At 42.2% G+C, this 15550-nt stretch overlaps 1 protein-coding gene across 1 annotated transcript in view; it reads right to left on the bottom strand.

The window, feature by feature from the left end:
* The window catches only part of sema6cb (semaphorin 6Cb), a 191920-nt gene that overhangs the window by 115469 nt on the left and 60901 nt on the right, over window positions 1-15550 (bottom strand). The window contains exon 3 of the mRNA XM_083895548.1: window positions 295-493. The gene's annotated coding sequence lies outside the window, so the exon portion shown is untranslated. The remainder of the gene's footprint in view (window positions 1-294; window positions 494-15550) is intronic.

Below are 15550 nucleotides of genomic sequence, written 5' to 3'. Positions count from 1 at the left end.
GCTTTACTTCCTCATTCATGAAGTGAAATGCAAAATGAATTTTCTTCTTTAAAAGCCCTAAAGAAGAGGTGACGTCATGCATCGCTAATACGTTTGTGGTCCTAGTATTTGCGTGGTTTTCTAGGGAATTTACGGGGACACTAGCAGAGTTGCACTGATTGTCTTGTAAATGGTATTTTTTTGTCTTCACAAAACATAATAAACCACAACAAAGCAAAACAGAGCAAAACAAAAAGGTCACTGAAGTACATGCAAAAGCACATCAAGAAGAACAGGAATCACGAGCGGACTCACAGACAGGTTCTTGTTTGTCACGCTGAACGGCCTTCCCGATCCGCGGGGTCTTGCAGGGCTCCTCCCACGTCTTGTCAGGAAATGACCTCAGCGAAAGAGCTGCAGAAGTTAGGAAGGAGCTGGGTGGTGATGATGGGGACCGAGGCCCCCTTGTGAGGCTCTCCCTCTGCAAACGTTCAGTCCTCAGTCAACAAACTTCCTGTGGAAACAGAAAAATAAAACATAAGGGTGGGGAAAAAAACAAGACAATAGGAGCAGCTGCTCTGCTGAAAACCCTCAGGGGTCTGCGTGTGCATCTCGCTTTTTTCCCTCTTTTGGTTTAAAATGGGGCCACTGACCTACAGGGCCCATGTGGGGGGGTGGGGACTGTGTCCTCTTAGTGTAATCTCCTCAGTCACTCTGCTGTCATAACACCACAGCCAACACAAGCACAGAGGCCATAAATAGAGCCAGATGTGCCGAGTTACAAGCAACACGGCAACGGCCGCTGAGCTGCATGTGAGATAACGGCGGAATATTCATGTGAATCGTTTTCGCTGTACGTGATCAAAGCCATTAATAATATCACATTACATATATGGACAGCCAATGTAAATGTGCCATGTGGGTCATGATTATTCATTTTACGGCATCCAAACCTCCTCCCACGCTCTCCATGCCTTTCCAAGGAGAGTCAGCCGCCGTCTTCCAGAAGATAAAACTCACGGCGAGGTTAAAGCTGCCCCGTGCTTATGGTAAACCGTGTGTGGGCGCTCGGAACACGTTATCATAACAACATGGCATATTTCATTAGACTGAGTCATATTGGGAAGGTTTATTATGAACAGCAGCAGAAATGACGTCGGCTTAAAAATCAATAAAGATGTAGTTTTTATCTCCATGTCACCGAGTTACAGCAGACATTCGGTTCATAGGCGACAAATGTAAAACATAAAATAAAAGAGACTAATGTTACTCTGCAGCACAGGCAGTTGTTACCAATGATGGAACGGGATGCAACTTTTCCACAGAGGGGCAGAACAGCCAACAGCCAATTTCTCTCTCTCAGTGATTTGTCGTAAGATTGTGACGCCAGATTCCTTCAAGGAGTCCACTCTGACATACACTACTGCTCAAAAGTTTGGGTTTACTTAGAAATGTCCTTATTGTTGAAGGAAAAGCACTTTTTTTTCAATGAATATAACATTAAATGAAATACACTCTATACATGTGGTAAACGACTATTCTAGCTGCAAACGTCTGGTTTTTAATGGAATATGTACATAGGTGTATAGAGGCCAATTTCCAGTGTTCTAATGGTACATTGTGTTTGCTAATCATGTTAGAAGGCTATTGGATGATTAGAAAACCCTTTGCTGGTTTTTTGACGATAGGGCAAAATGATTATTTTGAATAAAAATAATTATTTTTAATCTTATCAATGTCTTGACTATATTTTCAATTCATTTTGCAACTCTTTTGATGAATAAAAGTGTTACTTTTAATGGAAAACAATTGTATTGGTGACCACAAACATTCGCGGCTAATGGAGGGATGCTCGCCCTCTTTAAACACATTTTCAGAGGTTACGTCACTGTCTTTACTCTACCAGACCATTACCCATGAGTTGGACCTGGTGGTCATTTCTCACAGTGGCCCTTTCCACTAACCGGCCGCCACATTCTGTCTAAAGCAATGCCCCGCCTCCCCGTCTTTACGCCACGCATGTTAAGTCATCGCATGCCAAAGCCGTCGCAACACTCGGCTTTAATTTGCAGATGGCTGCAGTTGTTTTTTTACAGGCCTTCCGTGGCTCTGTGAAGCGGCAGCGGCGTCGGGATCACAGCAGCTGCCTCATTCAGGAGGCGATTGGGAACGCACTGCGGCTTATCTGCTGTGCTTAGCAACCAAGTCGGGGAAGTGCACATGCTTTATCCATGGCTAAAGATGTGAGAAATCACTCTGCGGTCACAACCCCCCACCATCCTACTTAAAGCACCATGTGGGTGTAGGGTTAAAAAAGTGTCTGTTTAATAGGAGCCAAGCTTGGTTACAGGAAATCCATAGACCAGTTGCTATTAGTCACCACTGGTCATCAGAGACTGTGTGTGTGTTGTTTGGGGGGGGGGGGGGGGAATTTTACAGGAAGTGCATCTGTCACCGCTTCTCCTCAGTGTAATTGTGGAGTTTCTGTGTAGGGGAGGCCGGGTAAAGGATGACAGCGCAGTTTCCCGAGGTGAGCTAACGACAGCGCTGCAGCGGTTTTACACCCCGACTGTGCCCCGAGAACGAGTCCCCAGAGAGCACAGCCGAGCCGAGCCGAGCTCCAGGCTAATGGGGAGAGGAAAAAAAAAAAGTTTGTGGAAAGTTCAGAAAGATGTGACGGAGCTTGCAGCAAAGACGATGAATGATATATCTCCCGAGAAGACTACAGGGGAAAAAAAAAAAATTCTGCTTCATGGGTGATGCTGGGGTAACTGAGGCAGCTGCAGATGATGCTGTATATCACCATCGGGTCAGAGTAAAAGAGACAACAGGTCGTCACCGACACATATTCTACTCGGCTGGGGTTTTTTTAATACTTGAATCAGGACTGGGCAGGAGGATATTGTTGATGTTATTCATCATTGTAATATACACTACCATTCAAAGGTTTGGGCTCACCTATACACATTTTTGTGCGTTTTCCATTAAAAGTCACACTTTTATTCATCAAAAGAGTTGCAAAATGAACAGAAAATATAGTCAAGACATTGACAAGATTAGAAATAATGATTTTTATTCAAAATAATAATGCTGCCCTTTCGTCAAAGAACCAGCAAAACAGTTTTCAGCTGTGCTAACATCATTGCACAAGGGTTTTCAAGGGTTTTCTAATCATCCAATAGTCTTCTAACGCCATTAGCAAACACAATGTACCATTAGAACAATGGAAATTGGCCTCTATACACCTATGTACATATTCCATTAAAAAAACAGACATTTGCAGCTAGAATAGTCGTTTACCACATGAACAATGTACAGAGGGTATTTATGATTCATTGAAAAAAAGTAGTGTAATACTGAGGTCAATATAAAGCAGACGTTTCATAAGAATGATTTGTACAAATGTTTGATTTATAGATATCAATCGTGATACTTTGAGAGACTGAGCCCGAATTGGTTTTGCGAACGGCCTTGATGTTAGTGTTTTTGTTCAGTCATATCCTTTAATATTCTTTAAATCAGAGGTGAACATTATTTGTGTAAAAGTGTGTCCATTCTTTATTGTGACCATAAACTCTTCAGGAACACCAAAGGGTATTTAAGACAATACAACATTTTTCTCTTCCACATTGCCTTCAATCTCCAACGTTCAATTGTACAGGTGTTCCTTTAATTTATGAACTGACTGTTCCTGTAAGAAATTATATAATTTACATTGAGTGTTGGGTCTAGAAAATTGTGATGATTGCTCAACAGTTTCCAAATGATAGTATTTTCAAACAATAGATTATTAAGGTTCTACATGTATACTGCTGAATTATTGCCATGTCCTTAAAAAACAACGTGCAGACTGGATAAACAACACGATTAAGAGTCACTGGCAGAGACGTTGGATAAATTAGGGTCAGCAGATTGGGTTAAGTAGGACACAGGGTGAACTCTGTGTCTGTCTGCTGGATGCGGAAGATAACTGTTACCAATGAGCAACAAGGATTTGCTGTCCTGTACCGCAGGTTGTTTCTTTCTTCACATTCAAATGAGGGTTCCAAATATTGATTTTAGCGAATGAGATCAGCTCGTGGCATTGTTATCAGGCTTTGTAACTTCAGCCGCCGAGGCCATTAGAATGGGGGCGCTCGCACAACGCACAGGTACATGAAGGATAATGTTGCTGTGATTGTTTCTTTGCGACACGGCGATCATTGTTCCTCAGCGTTGGCGGCAGCCAATAAGTTCTAATCTCATTTTCTAGAAATAGTCCCACAGAGAGGCCTCCCTGATCTTGCCATAATAGTTTTGAGGTGAGCCCCATTAACCAAATGAGCTTTTCAGAGCACAAAATTCCCATTAACGCCACTTATACAATCCCTCATTTCCTACCACAGTGTACCAGGAGCGTCCCCGCAGACTGCATGCATCAGCAAGCCAACATCTCACTTTTAGGGGTTTTCAGTTTGAGCATCCATCCCAACTGCCCCTAAGCACAGTTGGCAAAACCCTTCCAAACTCAAATACCTAAATCCCTCTGAACAAATCCACCCCACACACACACAATGACATATCATATTTCCCCTCCTACTATTCTGGTTATTTCCCTCGTGGTGCACAGTGGGTAGTGGTAGTGATCAATGGCCCCTGGCAGCAGGCGTCAGGGGGGCCCTGGGCTCCAGGAATGGAGGTATTAATAATGTAAGGTCCAGGCCTGTCATATCCTCCATTAGCACAGAGGAGGCGGGAGGCCCAACGGCTGATTGATTACTAATTAGATTAATTGCCGTCTTTATAAAAAGGACGAGAACGTAATATACTGAGGGCCAGACAAGTGTGAGGGGGAGAAAAAAAATATCCACTGAGGGTGTTTAAAATAATAACTTTTTTCAGATTAGAGATGCTATTTTTCTCCTGAACAAAACAGATAATATGGTCTGTAATACACACAAATTCAATCAAAGTCCAACCGACTACGAATGAAGTAACTAATAAATTGCTCGGTTAACTCTAAAATGCAGCAGTGTATTGCAAAAGAAAAGACACCTTTACCACATTTAAAGGGGACATATTATGCAAAATCAACTTTTTAATCATTTTAATACTTATATTTGGGACTCTATATGGGGATAAGGTGAATTGGTCACTCTAAATTGACCGTAGGTAACAGTGAATGGTTGTTTGTCTCTATATGTGGCCCTGCGATGGACTGGCGAACTGTCCAGGGTGTATCCCGCCTATCGCCCAATGTCTGCTGAGATAGGCACAGCACCCCCCGCCACCCTCTGGTGGAGGATAAAGCGGTAGATAATGGATGGACGGATGGATGGATGGATTTGGGACTCTGGAGGCCCTATGAGTAGGTAAAGTGTGAAAAAAGATGAAGCAGTCATGTTTTTGTGGTCCGCCTCAGTGTAGGAACAGGAGATGAAACACGCCATGTTGACTTTCGCAATCATTGCTACGTCACAATGAGACATTCCTGGAATTGTTGTCTCGCGGAGCTCCGCTTTGTCCCTTAAAAAACATGAGAGTGCAGGACAGGGCAATAGTATCTGGAAGAGCGGAAGTCTGCAAAGTGTTCTATTCTTGGCTGCACAGTGCAGCACAGAGTTCTACACAAACGTCCAGCCTCAGAGGATTTACATTTTATATATGACAACAATGTCCTGGCTAGAGTCAGCAAATGATGCTTTTCCAAATGCTAACTGCTGTTAGCTGCCGGAGCCTCAGTGACGCTGACGTAGTTTCCTGTGTCTCATTTGCATTTAAAGAGACAGGCACACAAACGTGAGCGTTCTGAACAGGGCTGTGATTGAACTGCTGTGGTGCTTCATCCTTAAGGTATTTTGACCAAAGCATGTCACACATGTTATGTTCATTAGGACACCAGGGAACTAGGTTAACTTGGAGAAATAGGGTATAATATGTCTACTTTAATGCCATTTCCCCTTTGTCACACACACGTTTGTGCCTTGTTAGCTACTGCTGTCAGAAAAACATGACATAATAAGGTCCATTGCTCTCCAGGTTTGATGTAACGACCGTGTTGGTAGAATGAATGTGTGCAGGGAGGTGTTAGGAGAGTCAGTTCCTTTGGAAATAAGACTGAACAGAACACACACCAAAGCTGTGACGTACGGTCCGAAGAACTTCTCAATAAATGTGCACATAGATTCATCAGCATGTGTTTATTGTTCAACTTTAAATGATGTGTAAGACACTAATTATTGTTCTAATTCAGTTCAAAGTTAAATTGTTTGCCCACAGTTCAGAATGACACTTAAAAATCAATTACCGGCCACTTAGTGTGACTGCATAATGTCCGCCGTGATGAATGTGATGCGTTTCTGTTTGACGTGATTTATTGTAGAATTGATCAGGACTAAAGCGGCAGTCTATGTGGGAGTTATACTTCATTTTTATTATCCTTGGTTTCAATTAAATATAAGAGCGCCTCAAAACTTTTGTGGACGCATTTCCAACTGGTCAAGAAAATCCTTCTATTATATATAATAATTTGTTAAAGCTGGCATTAGATGAAAAAAAAAAAAAACTCATTCAAGACTGGTATCAACATCACAGCTGCAATTATTTCTGTCCAAATCACGTCCCAACAAGTGGCGAGGCAGGCATGCATATCTGACTTTCTGAGTGCTCTACTAATTGGCACGTTGGCATGACCACCCTAATTACACAAACCCACACTCAACATAAATAGCCTCACACTTGGAAGTGGATAATGCCTCCCAAATAAGGGAGCCACATTATTTGTCTCAGCCTGCCTCTGCAGCAGCAGCAGCAGACCATGGCGAGCAGTGTGGCGATGTGCTGCTCTGCTGGCTCTCACAAACCTCCAGGGAGAACGGTTCCGGCAACGCTTTGGTACGTTTAGCGCAATAACTGTGTCAATTCTTTACTTCTGTAAACAAATGATTTATCTCGAAGACGCTCTCCGAAGACACGGAACTGGCCCGATTGCAACATCGCGGGGGAAATCCTATTATTCTGCAAAGCATCTTTCGATCCGTATCCGCCTCGCAACTCTGACATCATCAGTAATGTGAGCCGGACTGCCAAGAATGCACAACATGAGGCTTATTTGGTCTTCTTATCTGACCAATTATAAGCAGATTGGTCTCTATCACCGTTGGTGACATCAAGATGAATCTTTACACTTTCTAGTCACAAATGAGTTCTTGAGGAGCTGTCAGGACCAGGTGGAATATTACGAGTTATTAATAATTCCTCTCCTTCATCCTTCTGGGAGGCAAGATCAGTCAGACTTTCACATCTGACAAACATCAGCTCTGCTGCTGCTGCTGAGCAGCCGTTACTGGACTGTTTTTGGTTAATCATCTAGAAGATTCTGAATCTTTTCTAGTTGGTGTAAACCTGCTGTCAGTGATGTTGTGTTTTTGCAGAGCGTAGACACCTGAGCCTGTCAGGATCGGACAAGGTCAGGCCGAGTTTGGACAAAAATACTGCTGGCATAATCAGTCCGACCAATTGGCCTAAAACAAATGACGTCAATGCTGAAGCAGATTAAAAAAGACTCATTTTGTGGTCCGCCTCAGTCTAAGTACAGGAGATAAAACACGATGTTGACTTTCGCACTCATTGCTACATCACAATGAGACATTACCAATGCTCCGCTTTGCCCCTAAAAAACATAGGGTATAATATGTCTACTTTAATTCTACAATAAAAAATACCTGTTTTTCTGTATCTTCCTCTGTACCACGCTTGCTTTCTTTTCTCCTTCCCTCTTCCCTAAGGCCACCTCCCCACCTCCCGTCCCTCTTCTCAATCCCCGTGGTTCGCTGCAGTGACTGCACGCTGTGCTAATTGAAAGCGACCCTGACTCGTCCTTTTTCCAGAACCACTCTGCCTGATGTCGGGTTGTTTTTCCTCGCCACCAGGGGTTGACAACTGGCTTTTCAGATGTGGCGTCGTGCCATGTGAACTCTTACCCCGTCTCTCTCGGTGCATACACCAAAACCAGTTACCAGAACCCACACAAAGTGGAAAGAAACCACCACAACTGGCACCTTTACCTCCAGCAGTTTGTCACTAAAGTGCCACAGAAAATTCTTGTCAGGTTTGCAGTAAAAAAAAAAAAAAAACATTCTCGGGTAAATTGAGGCAGTCCTCCGGAGGACCGAGAAATAAAAACTTGTTTTTCATTTGGTTGCTTCACGCACGCATAAACTGACGCACACTATTGGTTACACAATAAAAACCATGTTTACAATCTGCAATTCAATAAAGATGCAAACATTTCTACGTTTCCTTTAACGCAGACGGCAAACTCTGAAGGACGACGAAACACCGGATGCAAAACCTAATAGACGAGCTACAGCTGCAGTGCTGACAACATGATTAGATTCCACCACACACCTAATTCCTTTATCCAGAAAGCAGCGAGATTCCACTGAAACAAAAAACCATTTGTACCTGCAATGTTTCCACAGAGGTGGGCTGCTCTTATCACCCTCACTGAATAGGACCGGGGCCCGTAATGTAATAGTCGAGCAGTGCACTCATAAATCACCCGAAGAAGAAGCTTTATGCCACATGCACTGACACTCCCAATCTGGCAACCTGTGTCTTTATTAAAAAGCACATTACACTGAAAGGGCTCCTTTTCCCCCCCGCCACCTCGCTGTAAACACCTCATCTCATATTTATGCAAATATAAGGACACAAATATTTTTTACTCTGAAGACCTAAACACATTTCTCAGAGCTATTATATAAAGAATGCGTGTGTGTGAATGAGTGAGAGACAAAGACAGACATTGTTGTAAATCTTGTCACCCTCCCTCTGCACAATTACAGCAATCTTCTCTCTCTCCTGCTGTGGGTGATGCATATATTTGGACGTAGGAATGTCTCCGCGTGTCTGATTTGTCTTTGTGAATCTTGCAAAACACATTTTTTTCCTCTGTGTGTGTGTGTATGTGTCCGTGAGCGTGTGTGTCCTGCTTTGTTGATATATTGTTGTTTTACAGCATCCATCCTTCAAGTTACTTTGATATCTGGAATGGAAAATGTCACCAGAACGTCAAGAGCGCTAACAAAGAAAGCAGTCAGTCGAAGCTCTATGTGAATACAAAGAGGAGATTAGGCGCGACACGATAGGAAGATTTAACGTCACGATTATTCCCAATATCACTGCATTTTACGTTGTAAAAATGACATATATATGACTTAAATGACATCACCTTGACTCGTTATCGCAGATAGGATACAACTTCATGGAATACATTTTAAAGTTCCTGGAGTGACCCCTAAGGTCACATCAACATAAATCAAAACACAATATTTCACATCTATCATTCGTCTAATTGTGGAAATAACATTTAACCATTGTGTATTGTACCACACCCTTGGTAATTTATTAGAATAATTCTCACACAACTCCTTATATGGACATCCTGGGGGTGTGTGTTCATAGCTCACATATTCAGGCTTCTTATATATTGTTATGTTGTTATGTTGTGCAGAAGCTACACAAATACAAGGGTTTTTCTTCTCTTTTTGTTCACAAAAACTGTGAGTGTATTTCCACAAATTTCACAAATTCAATCTGATTTTAAACATTTGGAGATAAAGTTGGTGAAAATAATTATTATTAAATTTTAATCAGATTGTCTAGGCTGTCTAGGTGGTGAGAAAAAGGATAGAGGACGCTCTTATAGCCTCTGTATATACTGTTACCGGAATGCTCTGTGTTGTAAGGGTTAAAAAGAAGAATTCAAATGACACAAAGTCTAATCTAAGAAATACAGACACAGGGCAGACAAATCCGTTAATTTAAAAAAAATTAAAAGTATGATGAAAATAAAGGTTGACTGAAAACAGTGAGCAAGTCTCGTCTCTAGTGATGGTGAATTTACTACTGACTAACCTCCAGTTACAAGTCAACCTCCTTTTCCTCTTAGCCATGGGCTGCCCATGTCTAAAGTAAACTGTGATTTTGGTTTTAAAAAGCGAGGTGAGGTTTCTGAGTAGCAGGGCCCAAAATAATGATTTCATTTGTAAATCCCGACCTCATCACTGGAGGAGATATCCAGCCCTTTCATTTGTGCAAATCAAGACTTCTTTGTACGCTAAATGCTTTGAATCAGTTCCACATGTGGCCAAAGCCATCCATTATCTATGCTACTCATTCTTCGAGGGTCACCAGGGGAGTTGAAACCAATCGTAGCCGACATTGAGCAAGAGTAATAAATCTAATGGGACCTTCAGGTGCTCTCAGCCCCATTTAACACCTGGTGAAGTCCAAAACCTTGTTTTTTTTCCAGCCAACAACTGTGAAGAGGCCTTTGAGCAAAGTGCTGAAGAAGAAAATGATCATTGAGAGGCCATTCTAACCTCAGGTACAGAAATCATCCAAATTTATTGCAAGTAATACAACAGAACAAGAGACAGCAGATATTCTAAGGTAAGGAAGGAAAGAAATATTTACTCAGAAAGTCTTGAAATAAATATCATGTACATTTTCTCAATTAGTCTCATATGTAACAAGGACGACCTTTACATGGTTTGTCCCTAACGGACTTAATTATGGTTTCTGTAATCACAATGTTATGTTCATTGTACCATTGCTCAACTCGGCCTAAAGAACACTGCTCATTAACTCCTGCAAGGTTTTCCCCCACGGCTGTAGATTTGACATTTGCTTATGATAAACACAAATGAGGAGCAATTGTTCTTGAAGGACTTGAGGATGTCAAATCCCTGCCTGCTCTCTGAGAAAACTAATATGACTAAAAGGCTCTGCAGGCTGGTCGAGCAATCCCAACCAAAATCATGCAAAACAGGAACAAAACACTAAGGCCATATCCTCACGGGAAACAGAATTTTTCTACACATGTTCACAAGAAAACCCACAAAACGACCAAACGCTGTAGTATATATGCCAGGTCTGTGTGTGTGTGTGTGGCACTGGAATGCTGCCACAGAGATACAACAAAAACAGAGAAGACGTGGAGCATGTGCATGAAACTTGTGTACAAACTCCAAACCAAAGAAGATGTGGAGCTCCACTACCGTTCTAATGTTTGGGGTCACCTATACAATTGTTTTGTGTGTCCATTAAAAGTCACCGACATGATTAGAAATAATGATTTTTTTTTTCAAAAAATAATTTTGCCCTACCAGCAAAACAGGGTTTTCTAATCATCCAATAGCCTTCTAATGCGATTAGCAAACACAATGTACCATTAGAACACTGGAAATGAGCCTCTATACACCTATGTACATATTCCATTAAACCAGGCGTTTGCAGCTATAACATTTAATGTTACATTAATTGAAAAAAGTGCTTTTGCTTCAAAAATAAGGACAAGAATGGTAGTGTATGATGGCAGCTTTTCGAGACCCGTTGTCCAAAATGCCAGTTCATTGAGGATAAAAAGCCGACATTAGACAAACCTTTTGCAATTCTCCCAAATTCTCATGTACTGGCCCTAAAATCTCTGCATGCTGCAGGAGCACTAAACCCACTGAAATCATGCAAAACAGGGGAAAAAAAAGACTAAATCCCTTTCTCCCACTCAGTTCCTGCAAATACAACATGAATCCCTGCAGTTAACACCAGCAGCAAAGAAAGAGTCGCTGCCAAGAGACAGAAATGTAAACACCTCGCAAACTCGGGGAAAAGAAGTTATTGCATTGTGGAAAAATACCGCCGCGTGGACGCAGACTGAACAAAACCACACGCTTCAGGGATGTTCGTTAGAGGATTTTCCTTTCTCCCTGTTCGTGTGGCTGTAATCTGACCAGTGGCAGCAGTCCAAGACAATCTGTCCTCTGCTGACCATCCTCACCCACACAGCTGCTGGTGCAAATATGTCAGGACACTGAGAAATGTACAATTGTGAAAGTTCTCCTCTACACCTGACGACACACTGTCTGTTTTCAAGTCAATTAAAACAAAACAAACAAAAAAAACCAGGGAAAACTAATTAAAGTCATGTGATCAGACGCATAATTTACACACAGTTTGACTGCTAGAGTGTAAATATAAGGATGTTTACATGACTATAATTAGTGCCAAATAACTGAGACAGCTGTTGGGCACAAACACTCCAGCAGACGTTGGAACAGAAGACAGCAGGATTCTCGAAAATGGCAATTTGATGTTACGCAATTAGCAAATCGCAAAGGCTGCGAGCAGACTTTTCTTTCATTTCAGGTCAATTCAAAAAGTGTGACATGTCAATTTATATCAAAAACTTCTTATCCTTGCTTTGGAATGAAGTAGTTTTTGATTTTGGTGGTGTAATTCACCCCAACCGGTCGAGGCAGAGCTGCACATCTTTGAGTCTGGTTCTGTCAGAGACTTCTTCTGTTAAAAGGGAGTGTTTTTCTTGCTATAGAAATAAAATTGAATTGAATTGAATTGAATTCGGGGGCCCTTCACAAATCAAATCACGATCGTATCGGCGACAAAAAACCCCGCATATTTTACCCAGAGTGTTCAGCCATAAAGAAAACGCAAAGATTTCATCAACTTTGACTCTTTTTCTCAGCGGCCGATCGCTAAACCGCGATTAGCTGGAAAAGTTTCGAGCCTACACAGTAAAAAAATAAAAATGATTTTGTCTCATCTACAACTTTAAAAGTAAACAACTTGTTAGGACGTGCAGGAGAACGACTTTAAAGTCATGCTGGTTTCATTATCAGGATTCCAGCAGATGCACACATTCTTAGACGCCACCAGGTGATAACAGCGGCATCTTTCAGAACATTGGAAGCCATCGCTCAATCCGTCACATCCAGATACAAGGTGTAATCTCCTCAGGTGTAACCATGCTGGCTGCGTGACCTGAGGCAGAACCTCTCGCATTTCTATGTCCTGCATCCGCAGCGTCAGCGCTGGACTCCTCTGGTCAGGGTCTGCTATCTTGTCTGATGTGGAAACCTGCGGCATGCAGACGCAACGGCAGGAAAGACCAAGGCAGAACGGTAATCCAGGATTACAGAGCTAACATGTCGTTCTGTGGACGAGCCGATCGTCTTCCTGTGCGAAAAACGTAGGGTGCAACCCCATCAATCTGCTCCAAAGTCTCCTCTGGCACCCGTGAACGGCACACCGTGGACCAGCATAGACGACGAGATAATGAGCTCCCGTTGCCTTGTCAACGCGACAGCCACACTTAAGCTCTCACTTTCCCATCTCCCCCCGCCAGTGTGCATAGCTCTTCAACAAACACAGAATCCAGATATAGAGAATTAAATTTCATATCGTCTTAAAGTCGCTCTGACAGGCAACGGCAGCTACAAGTAGTTAGATATTTGTTTGACTGGGAGGAGATTTTTTTCTTTTTTAACTGTGTGTGAGTAATACACATTTCACCACAAATTGTAAAAGGCAGAGGTCAAGTTTCACATAAAAACTCTAAACACAAGAGGCTGGTAATAACCGTCCTTTATGTCCACAGCAGTGAGCAGACACGGTGCCTGACCTGTACTTGGCCTCGCCGAACACACTCAAGGCATTTAAAGCAAGAAGCGCTTTAAATAAGGTAATATTCCAATCCGTGATAAACGTTTTCAGCGCTTATCGTCACAAATGCTGGACAATTAGCTGCTTCACCGACTTAGAATAGAAACCACACACTTCACTTGTTTGGTTCACCATTATAACCTCTGTTTTATTCCTTCGGTGTTCAGAGTCTTTGTTCTTTTGTGCGTCGGGCTCAAGGTCAGCAAACTACTTTAAGGTAATGTGTTTCAAGTTTTTGTCATGACTAAATAGCGTAGCATTAGCATTAGCAGCAGTAACCAGTTCTTCAAGATCTCACATTGGATTGACTGAATGCTATAGTAGCCAAGACATACACAGCTAGCTAATTAGCATGCTAAGTTCAGTAAAAAACAAAAAAACAAAAAGGAGAGGTGATAAAAACAGAGGCAGTAGACGGTGTTTACTTTGTTTGACATTGCTTTCCACCCACACAGCTTTTAGACAGAAAAGAAAAAAGAAAAGCTAGAAGCTGAGCTTCTACACAGGTAAGTAAACAAACAGATACTGATGCTAATGCAGGTCATACACACATAAATATAGCACCTTTAAACAGTGATCTACATGTTGTTGATGTAGCAGTTGTTTTTGTGATGACCTCAAATAAGCAAGTATAGACAATTTAACAACTGCTATAGGGTTGAAGGAAAAAGTAGTTGTTGGTGATAATTTGCCGATTTAAATGACAGTTTCTACTGTTTGAGAAAAGACAGCGGTGATACTGATCACAATGTTCATTTCTCCTGGCAGACTGAGCTTGTCGTTTACCATTTTACCATTCTTTCCTGTTGTATTTGCTCTTACTACGCGCCACATGTCGTCGTGTCACCCTCGACAAAAGAAAGAGTGGCCAGGTCGTTAGAAAACCACTACTTTTACTTGTATTTAAGGGCAGTTTTCACTCTGTATTCAAGACCATTTTTTACGATTATCTACGGCGAGATTTAAAAGCCTACAAAGTCAAACAGCATTCAAGGTTAAAGTGCTTAAATACTCATAGAGACAAAGTACTACAACGGAAAACCAAATGATGAATACTTACTCAGTGCCCCTCTGCGGCGTTAAACCTCCCATCATGTCACAGATAAAAGCTCAAAAAGGACATTTTATTCCAGAGGTGTCTCTGTGTGTGATTGCTGTTTTCTTTGTGGTTTCAGTTTAAAGCTCCTCTCTCTGGTCTGAGGAAGCGTCAGACCACATTCCTCAGTCTTATGTCTACATTTGCATCGGGACACTTCCTGTAGAGTGGCATTCTCCCCTAACCTAAGAGTCTGACACAAGAGCGTGACTTTCCACAACAGACACTCACGCACTGCCAGCGCTGATGACGAAACTACACTCAACCCAAACATTACACATGCTGCTGCTGCACCTGTTTTTGTTTACCAACTCACCACAATCAATCATTTTCCTCTTTGTCTCTCATTCTCTGGCATTAAAAACCTTACTTTTCAAAAACAATAACTGCCAATGTTCTTCAGGTCAGGTGCTTTGCTAACAAAACATTTAAAGCTCCCATAGAGTGGTCCTATCGCACATTTATGTGAATTATGGAGGTCTACTTACATATATTAACTTGTTTTTATGGTCAAAAACCTCCTCCGATCGAAATCTCTCTTCACTGAATCTATCGTCAGCCGCCGTTTCAGACCGAAATCTCTCCTCACTGAAGACAGAACTGTGTTGTGATTGGCCAGCCAACAAGCTCTTTCCCCAGTGTCGTGATTGGCCAGGTACCTGGAAGTGACGTCATTAGCATGTCAGCTCTCAGAAGCGCAGCTCCCCCTCTGGAACGGTGGATGCACTGCTACTCATTATCAAAACATTGTTTTAACAATGTTTAAAAATGGCTTCGTCACGACTCCCCCGTTGTAGTCACTTTTACGCCTTTGAGTCAGAAGACACTGTCGCAAGTGAAACACCTCCACAACGGACGTTCTTCTTCTTCTGCAGTTCAATGTACATAACCTGATGTGGGAGCACAACGATCTGCTGAGCCCGAGTATACAACAAAACCCAGCATACTCAGCAGTGGCTGACGAGGTAA

The sequence above is a fragment of the Microchirus variegatus genome (assembly GCF_963457635.1).
Source record: "Microchirus variegatus genome assembly, chromosome: 1".
Classification (NCBI taxonomy): domain Eukaryota; kingdom Metazoa; phylum Chordata; class Actinopteri; order Pleuronectiformes; family Soleidae; genus Microchirus; species Microchirus variegatus.
The sequence above is the reverse complement of the archived record's forward strand: the minus strand, read 5'-3'. Positions and strand labels throughout refer to the sequence as shown.